The 14,473-nt window shown below is 42.9% G+C and overlaps 1 long non-coding RNA gene across 1 annotated transcript; it reads right to left on the bottom strand.

The window, feature by feature from the left end:
- Position 1: 1 nt before the first annotated feature.
- LOC112562934 lies at positions 2-11,624 on the bottom strand. The gene is made up of 4 exons (XR_003098944.1): positions 11,555-11,624; positions 11,030-11,182; positions 10,569-10,721; positions 2-60 (listed from the first exon to the last, which is right to left on the bottom strand). It is a non-coding gene; the product is annotated as an uncharacterized LOC112562934 (long non-coding RNA).
- Between the last annotated feature and the right edge of the window lie 2,849 nt (positions 11,625-14,473).

The following is a 14,473-nucleotide window of genomic DNA, read 5'->3' on the forward strand; positions in this document are numbered from 1 at the left end:
AACCAGTTAGAGGAGACTGATGAGCGGTGACATTATGAAGCCGACACAGACCTCCACTGACTGGCACAGAAGGTAGAGAGACAGAGACATAACTGAACATGATGCAAAACATTTTGAACACAGAAGAGTGAAAGCAAGTTATGTGAACATTTCACTAAAGGTTATTGTGTTACTGAAAGGTTTTCAGCAAAAGGCGCGGTACGTAGTTGTTTATTTGTGATTGTTTACTGTTGTCTTGCTAGCCGCATGCCTGTCACACACTAGTTGTACAATAATTATAAAGTGGAATGTTTTCTCCATTCCTGCTGTGCTCCCCCAGTGTAGTCAGTCCATGGTCCTGATGCTAGAGTCCTGGATGTCTTGTTGTCAGTGTCAGAGCTGCAGGGCGAGCTGAGGAGGTCTGGCACTTATCTATCATTAGCGATGACAAGACATCTTCCACAGATGACAGTGTAGTTTCCTAGATAGCATTCTCTTGATAAATGTGAGATAAGTGTGACAAGATAACCACTATCCAAGTTATAAATATTTCTAGATCGTTGTACTTCAGCTAAAGATTTTAAAATAGTCACGATACTTGTTTGTTGTTTAGCTAAACCACTTGTCATTCAATGTTCATGCAACAACAACTGTATGCAAGGAGTAACAGATAGATAAAGGTTAGTTGCAAGGTGGCTTAAGTAACAATAAATAATAATAATAAATGTGTCATGTGCATAGTTCACACTCCTGCTCCTAAGTAGCCTGGTCTTAGCGATTGACAGAAGAAGGAGACACGGACAGCAAAGGAAGAGAAGGATGAAGACGACTGATGACTCATAAAACAAATGAAGGAAAGACGAGGAGAAATCAGAGAACAAGAACTAAGAATATCGGTAGTCAGCAGAGGAGGTAAGAAGCAATAAACGGAAAAAGTGGAGAAAGGAGTGGTTGAGAAAGGACAATCATGATGTGGACTGTGTGAGTATTGCTCAAGGTGAGGTGTGGCTTCAGTGCCAAGTGAACAGATTCCATGATGGACAGGTGCGGAGGTAGAATAGAAGAGTTGTATTGTGTAGCTGCTCACGAAGAAAACAAGTTCATTTGTGGACGATTGAGCTATTCTTCCATTTGTGACTTGTATTCAGTCGTAATGAAAGTGGAAGTGTGTAGTAAACACAGGAGTTTATCTCTGTCTATGTGGTGTAGTACATTGACACTCACTGCAGTAGTAACTAGATAGTCGTGGGTTCACTGTGATTCTACCTTTACACTTTCTTCCATGTCACGGATCAGTCCGTGCCTCCTTTGTTTTTCGGCAATCCCGTCTGAGTTTGGTGAAAGGAAGTAGAGGGGGGAGCGGGTAGACGTAGCCAGCCCTGTGTGTGTGTTGCCCCTCTGCCATGGACAGGCAACTGAGTAATTAGTTGACGGATGTAGAGGTCGTGAACCCACGTGAGTTTCGGACCTCACGTGCGGCAGGAAGAATGTGAGAAAAAGCATGCATGAGTGAGTGAAATGTTCACCAAATCGGTAGGGTTTGAGAAAAGTATTGAGTCGGGCATTCCCGTACGAGTTGTCAACTAAGACAGACGAATGTAATTTGAGATAAAGAGAGTGCGGAATCAGTATAATTCCTTGCCTAGACAAGGTATGTAAAGTGATGTTTTAATATCTTTGTCTACCTCCATGTGATGTAATAATATGTGGTTGTTGAGATATTAATTAGCCCCATATGAATATTTAAAAGAATATAAGCGTTTCAGGAATTACCGGCGAGGAGGAAGTGCCGGAAAGAGGAATTATCGATAAAGAGAGATTCCGAAAGCAGCCGCCAAGACGGGTGATACCGGTACATGTTGTTGTGTTATTGGTTTGTGGGTATTAGAGGTGGCATTCAACAAACTGTCCAGTTATACAACACACAAGAGACAGCTTCATGTCGGCTCCCGCCCAAGTATATTTTAAACTCAACCGGAACTAAACCTTTTACTGATTTGTACATTTTGGGAATAAGGCCAACTCTTGCCTTATGTCACATCTCCCTTTCTTTAAAATGGACATTGTTTCAATATAACTTAATTAACATTAATTTTAATATTCTTGAATTTCCTATTCAAGTCTATGTGCGTTTGATTCGAGTCAATCATTTACAAGTCAAGTCTCTGTGGGATCTTGATGGTGCGACCACTCTTGGTAGTCTTGACAGGCTGGTCTGGAGGAGCGATGACTTTGGACGCTGGCAACTTCCTGGCTGCGGCTCCTGGACATGGCTCTGGATTGGTAACAGGAACGTCTGGATCATCTGAGTGTGTATCAGACAAGGGGTCGGGATCCTCTTCGGACTTTGGGTTTGTTGGAATAAGGGACGACAGAGTCTTTGGGATAGGTCTGGGATTCTCGGGATTGGGATCTCTGGGAATCAAGAGACGGCGGTTGCGTCGTTGGCGACCGTAGGGAGTCTCTACCTCATATGACCTGTTGGGCAGAGACTTGATGATTGTCCCTGGTGTCTGGGTTGGCTTCACCCAAACTGGCTGACCTGGTTCCAACTCAGCGGCTGATCTGGCACGGTGTGCCTCTGTCGAAGTTCTGTTTATGTTTCAACTTCTGCATCTCGTCTTTCTTATGAAAGTCCTTCCTTTCTTTTTTCCTTTTCCTTTTTCTCGGAAAAACTGAGATGGTATTGTGGGGACCATGGTGCGTAGTCTTCTCCCGAACAACAGTTCTGCTGGACTGAGACCTTGCTGAAGTGGGCGTAGCGCGATATGTGAGAATCGCTAAATAAGGATCATCTGCCTTCTCAGGATTGATTTCACGGTTTGAACGGCGCGTTCGGCTTCGCCATTCGCTTGTGGATAGTACGGGCTGCTTGTTGTGTGAGTGAACTCGTAATGTTGAGCGAACGTTTGGAACTGCTTGCTGGAGAACTGCGGGCCGTTGTCTGAGATGACGATTTGTGGAATTCCATGGCGGGAAAATATGCTCTTAAACATGGTTGATGACTGTTTCCGCCGAAGTATTCTTTAGGTGTGCCAACTCAATATAACGTGAATAATAGTCCACCACCAGTAAGTACTGTTCTTTTTTTTAGTTCAAAGATGTCCATGCCAACTTTCTGCCAAGGGAATGCTGGTGTGACAGAGGGAATGAGTGGCTCAGGAGGAATTGGCCTCTCCTTGATGCAAATTGTGGCACTTCTGTACCATGGACTCTATCTGCTTAGAAAGCTTTGGCCACCAAAACGCTCTCTCTGGCCAAGGCACGACATTTTTACGATGCCTTGATGTCCAATGTGAAGTCTGTGGAGAATGTCTGTTCTCAGTACTTCAGGGATGATCAGTCTTGATCTGTAGAGAAGAAGTCCATCATGTTCTGTGACTTCTGAACGTACTGTCCAAAATGCTTTCAGTTCTTCATGTTCTGGACTAGAACGTGGCCATCCATTGTGGAGATAATACAGCACTGTCTTACAAACAGTATCTCTTGCAGTCTCGTTCTTGATTTCTTCAATGCGTTTTTCACTGGCTGGCAAGCTCTGAATCACTTGCTTGATGAAGATCTGTTCTTCTTCACTTCTCTCATCTGTCGGAGTGTTTCTTGCTGGGGCTCGTGAGAGTGTGTCAGCAGTCACGAGATTCTTGCCTTTTGTGTAGACAATGTTGTACTTGAACCTCATCAGGCGCATCCGGAATCTCTGAATTCTCGGAGGTAGATCTTCAAGGTTCTTTGTTTTCAGTAGAGCCAATAGTGGCTTGTGGTCAGTTTCGATTGTCAGATCACGAAGTCCTGTGATGTAGTCACAGAACTTTTCACACGCCCAAGTCACTGCGAGTGCTTCACGCTCAACTTGTGCGTACCTGCTCTCAGTTTCCGTCATACTTCTTGATGCGTAGAAAACTGGCTTGAGGTGACCATCTGACTGTTTCTGAAGTAATACTGCACCGAGACCGAAAGATGAAGCATCTGTTGAGACGACGGTCGTTTTGTCAGTACCATAGTGTGCCAACACTGGAGCTTCAGTCAGCTGTTTCTTAATTCTCTCAAACGAGGTTTCTTGAGCAGTGTCCCAACACCACTCTATGTTTTTCTTGAGCAGGTCACGTAGCGGTTTGCTGTCGTTTGCGAGGTTAGGGCCTGCAAACTTCGCAACGTGGTTAACCATTCCTAACAATCTTCTGAGATCAGAAATGTTCTCTGGCTTGGGAAAATTCTTCACAGCAGACAGTTTCTCTGGGTCGATGGCGATCCCCATCTTTCGAGATGATGTGCCCGAGAAAGGATATCTTCTCTTTGGCAAACTGGCACTTCTCATCGTTCAGGTAATGCCCGCTTCTTGAAGTGTCGACATCACTTTCTTCAAGTAACGATCATGTTCTTGCTTTTTCTTACCGAAAATGAGCAGGTCGTCAATGTCACAAATCACATTTTCATGGTTCGCCAGAAGTTGAGACATTCGTCGTTGAAATACTTCTGGCCCTGAACTTATCCGAAGGGTAAGCGTGTATAACAGTACCTTCCAAAAGGTGTAATGAAGGTTGTTAACTCCTGACTTCCTTCATCCAGTGGAAGTTGATGGAAACCCTTTTTGCAATCAAGCTTTGTGAACATTTTTGCTCCTGACAGCTGGGCTAACAGTTCATCTGTTGACGGCAACGGGTAGTTCTCTGCGAACTGCTTCATTTAGTTTGCTCAGATCGACGCAGATTCTGACTCTCTCGTCGCTCTTGGGCACCACTACTATTGGGGCGCACCAATCACTGGGCTTGGTGACTGTGCGAATCACTCCCTGTTCTTCAAGTTGATCCAATTCTGCCTTGACTTTCTGTTTCAAGGGCAAAGGTAAGCGTCTTGGAGCTGCTACTGCATATGGAACAGCTTGTTCTTTCAGACGAATCTTGTAAGGATCTTGTAGACTTCCTAGTCCTCTGAAGAGTTTTGGGAATTCTTCCTTGTACTGTTTTTCCTGATCGTCTATAACTGTGTTGATTCTCTCAATCAACTTCAACGCTGTAATGGCTGGTCGACCTAGCAATGGTTCTTCAAGTGTTTTTACGACATACACATCTTGCAGTGTAGAGACATTCTTGTATGTCAGTTTTGCCTTGAACATGCCTTCCACAGCTATCTCAACACGACCTGGACCATACAGTTTTTGCGCACTTTCTGCAATGGTCGCTTGGCTGCTGGAACTGCGGTCTGAGGTACGACGGTAACATCACTCCGGTGTCAAGCTTAAATACATTCTCTGTGTCTTCCACAGGAGACTGACTTTCCAAGGATCTGTTGTCACACTGCCCACAATCATACCCATGTAAGCTTCTTCGTCTTCTTCTTCCCTTCCACTGTGTGAATCTTAGAAGAACCTGAAGAAGCGACAGACTGCAGCGTAGTGACCAATCTTGGAACATTTTCTGCATTTAGCGTTCTTTGCAGGACACCATCTCTGTTGTGGGAACCTTTTCCGCATCGAGAGCATGGCTTAGTCTCTGGTTTTCCCCGAAGGCCTGGCTTCGTACCGCAACGAATTTTTTCGCTGACCTTTCTGAATCTTGTTGATGGTTTTCTCAACTGTACTCTCGCTGTTGCTTGCCAACATCGAGTGTGCTTGAGTCTTGGACGTCTCATGAGCTCTGCAAATTTCTATTGCTTCTGGAAGCTTGAGTGTTTTCTCTGCAACAATTTTTCACGCATAGTGTCATCTTGAACACCGATCACAAGTCTGTCACGAATCATGCGGTCAACATCCTTGAAATCACATCGATTTTGCTAACTTGCGTAAAACTGTGACGTAAGTATCAACTGACTCATCCTTGTTTTGGTTTCGGCTATGAAACTTGTAGCTCTCATACACCTCATGTGTGCTACCCAAACAAAAGTCGTTGAACTTGTCGATGACAGTCTCGATATCTTTGTCGTTCTCCCCTTCTGCAAAGGACAATCCTTCGTAGATTTCTTGTGCGTCCTCACCAATGCAAGCTAATAGAACTGCACAACGATAAGCTGAATCTTCTTTATCAAGGCGCGTAGCTACCTCATAGTTCTGCCACTGACGAAGAATTTTTTCCAATTTACTTCAATGTTAGAAAGACAAATCAGCTTTGAGGGAATCGGAACGTTGCAGTGAAGTGTTGTCTCTGATGTGTCTCTGCCATCTTGCGAGAAATGTCACTTTGCGAACTGACGGCGCAATATTTCAAAATGAGAAAAACGTGCCCACCTGAAAGTTTCTGGAGAAATCACACAGCTAGCACTTTGCTGCTCACTTCTGACACCATGTTGTGTTATTGGTTTGTGGGTATTAGAGGTGGCATTCAACAAACTGTCCAGTTATACAACACACAGGAGACAGCTTCATGTCGGCTCCCGCCCAAGTATATTTTAAACTCAACCGGAACTAAACCTTTTACTGATTTGTACATTTTGGGAATAAGGCCAACTCTTGCCTTATGTCACACATGTGTGAGTACAGACAACGGAATTGGTGCTGGGAGTTGCTTGCCAAGGAAAGGAGGTTATGTGGAGGGACGAGTAAGGAGGACCCGCCAAAACGGATCTCTAACGACCGGAGGGCCTGGGAGCCTGGTATCGTCTACCAGCATGTGTGTTATTTTTCATGAGATACGTCCAGTGTTGTGTGAGGGGAGTTGTTCGCAGGAGGAACATTCCTAACGCTGAGGATCGAGAGAGAGTATCTACATCAAGTGGCAGATGACAGGACTGGAAAGAGTAAGCTACACGAGGAGAAGTAAGTGAGGATGTTTACCAAAGGACAAACTAGTTGTGTATTCGCCAGTGACGTCTGCCACCTTCTCAGACAGTAAGTTGAACTATTTTGTTAACAGAAGGAGAGACTTGCGTCTACTTAAAAGGAACTTTAGAGAGATTATAAGTTACTCTTCGTGTGTGTGAAAGTGAAAGACTCTGTGACATTTTTGAATGTATTAACGTGCTTAGAAAAGTTGTAGTTGGATTTTGTTAGCAGTTTAAGAAACTGCAGAAGACCTGCCTGCGAGCGGTCTTGGATTAAGTTAACAGTTTCATTGAGTGTGCTGTGTTCATTGTAGTTGTGTGCGGTGTGTATGTTGGACGTTTTGTGTGTATATTAAACGGACGTCCTGAGCTGAGGTGATCTCGTATTGTTTTCGTATTCTTAAAGAATGCGCACGTCCGACATCAGTCGTGACATTTCCTACAGAACTAACAACTATCAAAGTAATTAGCACAATAGCAATGTTATAATCCATGTAATTTCACTCCTTTGTTGTATATCCTCACTAAATGTATTAATCAAGCTCTTTTGTATTCAAAATGTTTGTAGAAGGTATGGCGCTGTGAAGTTTGCTGTGAAAAAATGTGTTTGTAGTCTTATGTAGGCGACTAACAGATGGTAGAAATATACAGACAACATATTTTTCAACATTGTTGCCATTGTTTACGCGCGGTTTCGCGGGTATGATTTTGTTCATTGACAAGGGGATCGTGCTATGGAATTAACTAGAACCACAGCGCAGGACACGTGACGCAGACTTTTAGCAGTTGGTAGAGTTGCACAGTCGGCCTGCACATCTCTAACATCATGTTAGTATACCAATAACAAGTTTGTCAAGCTTTTCACATACAGACCTTTGAAAATCAAACGGTGAGGCAAAGCTTGTCAGTCAGTGTTTTGCAACCTGCCCGCCTTGCAGGCTTCCACAGTGAGTCCATCCTGGCTACCAATGAGTTTGCACGTAGAGCGCTGTTCAGGATAGTCTGTGAAGCTGTCCTGCATGTCGTCTGGGCTTACAAGCTATTGTAAACAACTGTGGTAAGCACTATTTACACACTGTTTAAGTTGAAGTTTATATTGTCTACATTTACACGCATTTTCCAACAACATCCATAATCAAGTGAATACATTGAAAATTTGTTTTCGGCCCACGTGTTGTCTTTCATCATTTCTTCCTTTATTCTCCCATCTAACATGCGGCTTATGTTGTTTTACAATTTATCTTTAAGAATGCGAAAAATCTTGTATAAAGCTCTTCCGTCCCTAACTGTAACAAGCCGACAACAAGTGGAGTTTTGTTGCTGTCAATCACATCCACAGAACCATTGTTGTACTCACTGTTTAGTACACGTGTCCTGTGTGGGTGTAGAAGTGCCCGGGTTCACAGCCGACACTTGCGCTTTAGCATGCGGCGTGGGTGCACATCGCAGTCGTCGATCTGTCGTGCAGCTTGTGTTTGCCACTTCTTAGCTCGCAGGGAAACCTACAAGACAGTCACACTTGCTGAACCGCCGGTAACACTAGCCATCCCATAATTCTAGCTCTAGTCTTACCAGTATCTGACTGCCACGTGTACATATCTTATTCCTCCTCCTTAAATGTCATACTTCTGCCTTTCACTTCATAGCCACTTCTCCTCTAACCTTTACAATCAGTGTTTGTTATAAAGTAATAAAGTGACAGTAACGACTTGTCACTAGAGTAGACAACAAAGATATGTGGTAGTGGCAGCTTGGAATGTTCTTCATCGACACATTCCCCTCTGTGGTGCTCTAGTGTATTAACCTTAAAGTGATTTTAATGTATCTGAGGTTAACTGCATCTTACAATTATTAGAAAGGAAGAAAACCGTTCGCTCCGTGACATGAATAAACACTGAATGCTAAAACTGTGTAAATCCGAAATATTATTGTAAACATTGAGATGACAGTTTTTGATTTAAAATAATTACTGATAAACAACTTACTAGAGTATCTTTTACTGTAAGAAACAGACAATACTGATGGGTCAGACAACGTGTGGGGACAAGCTGAGTACTACTCATGAGTACCTTCTACTGCCTTCTCACTTACTTGCAACAACATACACTCCTTCTTTGCGCCTTGATTGAACATGAATGGCCTGGACGGCATAAACATCGTCCTTGACAAACAATCGCTGTTTGTGTCAGGATCAAAGTTCGATCCTGCTTTTACACAAACATAGTTGTACCAGGTTTTACGTTGAGGCAAAAGTGGACTTGCAGGATTTCTCTGGTAGTGGGGTCCAGCCTTCACTCTGTGGTTAGGAGACCAGTCGGGTTTTGAGAATGACGAGATGATGACGGTGACCATGAAGCCGACACAGACCTCCACTGGCTGGCACAGAAGGTAGAGAGACAGAGACATAAGTGAAGCATGATGTAAAACATTTTGGAAACAAAGAAGAGTGAAAGCAAGTTATGTTGAACATTTCACTAAAGGTTATTCTGTTACTGTGAAAGATTTTCAGCAAAAGGGCGCGGTACGTAGTTGTTTATTTGTGATGTGTGTTACTGTTGTCTTGCTAGCAGCATGCCTGGTCACACACTAGTTTGACAATAAGTATAAAGTGGAATTGTTTTCTCCATTCCTGCTGTGCTCCCCCAGTGTTGTCAGTTCCATGGTCCTGATGCTAGAGTCTGGATGTCTTGTTTCAGTGTCAGAGCTGCAGGGCGAGCTAGGGAGGTCTGGCACTTATCTATCATTAGCGATGACAAGACATCTTCCACAGATGACAGAGTAGTTTCTAGATAGCATTCACTTTGAATAAATATGAGATAAGTGTGACATCGGATAAACCACTATCCAAGTTCTACATATTTTCTAGATCGTTGTATCTGAGCTAAAGACTTTAAAAATAGTCACGATACTTGTTTGTTGTTTACCTTATGAATCACTTGTCATTCAATGTTCATTTTGCAACAACATCTGTAATGCAATTAGTACCGCAGATAGATAAAGGTTAGTTTTGCAAGGTGGATTAAGTAACAATAAATAATTATAATAGGTTTAGCTGCACACAAAGACTGTAACATTGTTCTATTCCGGGACCTGAAGAAGTCAAAGTAAGTCACTGTGTGGGAGGGCTGAGTACCGACAGACTGTGCAGGTAGCGAATTGATATTAGAGCACGGTTCATACTTTTGTTATATTTATGTCTTTATGCCAGTTCACCTGCATACTGTTTGAGCATCATTTCAGGCCAGTACACCGAAGAAAACAAGTTCATTGTGGTAGCGATTGAGCTATTCTTCCATTTGTGACTTGTATTCAGTCGTAATGAAGTGGAAGTGTGTAGTAAACACAGGAGTTTATCTCTGTCTATGTGGTGTAGTATTCACTCACTGCAGTAGTAACTTTAGATATGTCGTGGTTCAGTGTGTATTCTACCTTTACACTTTCTTCCTACAGAAACTAACAACTATCAAAAGTTAATTAGCACATTAGCAATGTTATAATCATGTAATTTCACTCACTTTGTTGTATCCTAACTAAATGTATTAATCACCTTTTGTATTCAAAATGTTTGTAGATTATGGCGCGTGAAGTTTGCTGTGAAAATGTGTTTGTAGTCTTTATGTAGGCGACTACAGATGGTAGAAATACACAGACAACATATTTCAACAGTGTTGCCATTGTTTACAGGTTTCCGTTGATTTTGTTGACAAAGCGTGCTATTAATAGAACACAGCGCAGGACACGTGACGCAGACTTTAGCAGTTGTAGAGTGCACAGTCACCTGCCATCTCTAACACCATGTTAGTATACCAATGTTTCAAGCTTTTCCACATACAGACCTTTGAAATCAAAGGTGAGGCAACGCTTGTCAGTCTGGCACCTGTCCTTGCAGGCTTCCACAGTGAGTCCATCCGGGCTACCAATGAGGTTTGCACGTAGAGCGCTGTCAGGATAGTCTGTGAAGCTGTCCTGCATGTCGTCTGGGCTACAAGCTGATGTAAACAACTGTGGTCAGCAACTATTTACAGACTGTTTAAGTTGAAGTTAATTGTTCTACATTTACACGCATTTCCAACAACATCCATAATCAAGTGAATACATTGAAAATTTGTTTTCGTGTTTTCATTCATCCTTTCTTCCTTTTGTTCAGTCTATCTAAATGCGGCTATGTTGTTTTACAATTTATTTCTTTAAGAATGCGAAAATCATAGAAAAAGCTCTTCCGTCCCTGACTGTAACAAGCCGACACAAAGTGGAGTTTGTTGCTGTCAATCACACCACAGAACCATTGTCTACTCACTGTTAGTACCACGTGTCCTGTGTGGTGTAGAAATACCCGGGTTCACACCTACAGACACGTTTGTAGCACGTGACGTAGGGCGCATCGCAGTCGTCGTCAGTAGAGCATCCTACATTGTGCCAAGTCTTTGGCGGACATTCAGTGCCTTGGCAACTAGAATTTGTACTTTTGATAATTCTTAATAAATCATTGTTATTAATTATTTATTTTATATATATATTATTTATAGCACATCAGACATCACATGATACATCAAGTAAGACATTAAATGTTAACATACATAAAAACAAACAGAGAGACAGGGCGCTCCGGGAAGTGAAGCCAGCAGTGTGAGACAATAGACTATGGTGAAGCATGTCACTAAAACAACAATTCTTATTTAAATGTTTGTCATTATTTACATATTATTTAGACGACTAACAAACGATCAGTGTTTCAGTTTGTTATTGACTACATAAAAAGCTGATTGTTAAACCTTTGTCATGTATTGTAAGCCAAAAGTCAAGAAGAGTCAACACGGTTTACCTTCCTGTCGCCTTCGTGAACACGAAAGGAGCGAGTGAGAGTAGAAATATAAAGAATCGCAGCATGTATCCACCTGTTAAGCACATGCAACAACGAGAAGTTTCGTGAGTCTTTCTCGTGTAATATTTCTTTATTATATTAATTTAAATCAGAAAAATATTTACGACTTAGAATATAAAAAATTCATAATAAAATAATTTTCAAGTATCACTCGTACAAACATACACAAAAGGAAGCGATCCCTCAAAGCTTAAGACTAAAACTAGGTTAGTGTGTCTGGCATGCATGAAGACAGAAAGTACAAAAGACACAGTGTCAAAGGTGACAACAAATAGCAATCAACAAAGGTTTATAGGAAAGACAGCCTATTCAAGTGATAGGAAGCTAATAAATAAGAGAAAAGGTCAGTAATGTAACTTGTTACAACACAGTAGGTATGCTTCTCCCTTTGATACATTATTTCATAAAGAGTGTACAGACAAAAAGTGACTAGCAGTGTCTAAGAAAGTGTAGAAAGAAGAAAATACAGGAAGACAGAACAGCTTATAGCAGAGAAAGAAAAGCTGATAGAACTCTGCTAACAGTAAAGAAACAAACTACAAACCTTTAAAAATCAAGTCTCTAGAAAATGCAGTCAACAAACCAAAGGAGTTCTGGGAGGTGATGAGGAGATACAGAAGACAGCCTGTAGTGGACCAAATCAGTGAAGAGGGTGGGTAAAGCACTTCCAAACAATATTAAATAAAGGGATGATGGATGTGGATGGTCAAGATAACCCTTGTGAGAGTACCAGTAGTCCAATGCACCTGTATGTCCAACCTGTGGACAATCAGATCACAGAAAAGGTCAAAGAGGCAATTAGTTAAAAAACTGTTAATCAGCAGGCCCAGATGGTATTGTCAATAATATATTAGACGCTGCATTCCCTGTTATTACTCCCTTGCTAAACTGTTCAATGCTATGACCCAAGGAATGAACTCAGTCTATTACTATCCCACTATACAACAAAGGTGACAACAACCAGTCAGGTAACTACCGAGGTATCTCTCTTACTAATACATTTAGGAAAAGCCTTTACATGCTCTCTAAATAAAATATTAACACAGTGGGCAGAAAGCAGCCAATTCAATGACAATGACAATGGTAATTCCTTATTAATGAGAGGTAAAATAAGTAAGAAAATGCATTTTCCATTTAGCCTCCACCCTTTACAGGGAAAGAACTAACTGAAGTAATTGTAAGTATTATGAGATTAAGGTAAGGTAAGTGGAAACTGAATATGTACAAAAGTGGTGGTCACAAAAAAACATATATTTACAAGATTTCCTAGACTTAGGAGGTATCTCTAGAGGCCTCATCTAATTTTCTTGAATGTGCTGAGGTAGGAGTTCATGAAGTTCAATTGCCTAAGATGGAGAGGGAGGCTGTTCCAGAGTATTTCATATTTTATTTAAAAATGTCTAGAGTCTAGAAATGGAAAGAGTAAGTTTTGAAGAAGTTGTAGTGTTCTTGGAGGAAAATAGTAAAGACAGTGTATGATACTGTTTACCCGTCAGTATTCTGTACATGAAACTGCATCTGTTTCTGAGAGGAAGGACGCTTGACAGGAACAAAGAAACACAAGCAGGTTTGTGTCGGTTTATCCTATTTTCACACTGTGTGCGGCAGTAGAGAACCAGTTATCCCAGAATATCGAGCTACACGTAGCACTGATAGACTGTCAGAAAGCCGACAATAATGTGTAACAAGCAATACTACTACCCGAGCTATCACAACCACGTATGCAGAGTAAATTATAGAGGATAATAAAAAGCCTGTACCAAGTGTCACAGACAGAAATCAAGGCCTTTGTACAAGAAAACATTGTAAAGTCGCCAAGAATCACGCACTGACCCACGTGGCTTGTGATAGTGTCCGGCGGTCATCCGCTCACTCTAACAGAACCGGGAGCCTGTCCTGTCTCAACAGACCCTAGTGGTCGCCACCCGGCTACTGAACCTGCACCAGCCCCACGGATTTCTACTGGCTGCTGGTGGTCACTCCTGACTGCTGTGTCCACTCACAGTACCCGCCTTACAGTCCACCCCTAGTCTCGTGGTCACACCTGGCTGCTGTGTCCACTCACAGTACCCGCCTTGCAGTCCACCCCTAGTCTGTGGTCACTCCTGGCTGCTGTGTCCACTCACAGTACCCGCCTTACAGTCCACCCCTAGTCTAGTGGTCACACCTGGCTGCTGTGTCCACTCACAGTACCCGCCTTACAGTCCACCCCTAGTCTAGTGGTCACTCCTGGCTGCTGTGTCCACTCACAGTACCCGCCTTGCAGTCCACCCCTAGTCTGTGGTCACTCCTGGCTGCTGTGTCCACTCACAGTACCCGCCTTACAGTCCACCCCTAGTCTAGTGGTCACACCTGGCTGCTGTGTCACTCACAGTACCCGCCTGTCCACCCTAGTCTAGTGGTCACTCCTGGCTGCTGTGTCCACTCACAGTACCCGCCTTGCAGTCCACCCCTAGTCTCGTGGTCACTCCTTGCCCAGACTTCCTCTCACCTGTCACAACCACCCGCTCCTCTCAGCGTCTCGGGTAGATGCCCCAAGGGACGTTACGCTGTGGGGTTCGCTACATTGTCCCCAGGGGGCGGGAACCAATGGCCAGCGCCCACAACACCCACGTGACTACAGCGCGTGAAGGCTTTTCGCCCAAACTGCGGACTGGGTGGGGAGGGGCCATGAACACAAACATGGCTGACACGCCACAGAGAGAAAAGGAAGGGTAAGATTAATGATAAGTATGTGAACTTATACAGAAAGTATTCAAGAAAATAATGGAGCCTGTAATCAGTGCAGTGAAATGTGTTATTAGACTAGGTGTTGACAAACTATAATTAGTATTCTTGGGAAAAAATGGTGTCAGGTAT

Source organism: Pomacea canaliculata, linkage group LG4 (genome assembly GCF_003073045.1).
Source record: "Pomacea canaliculata isolate SZHN2017 linkage group LG4, ASM307304v1, whole genome shotgun sequence".
NCBI classification, from domain to species: domain Eukaryota; kingdom Metazoa; phylum Mollusca; class Gastropoda; order Architaenioglossa; family Ampullariidae; genus Pomacea; species Pomacea canaliculata.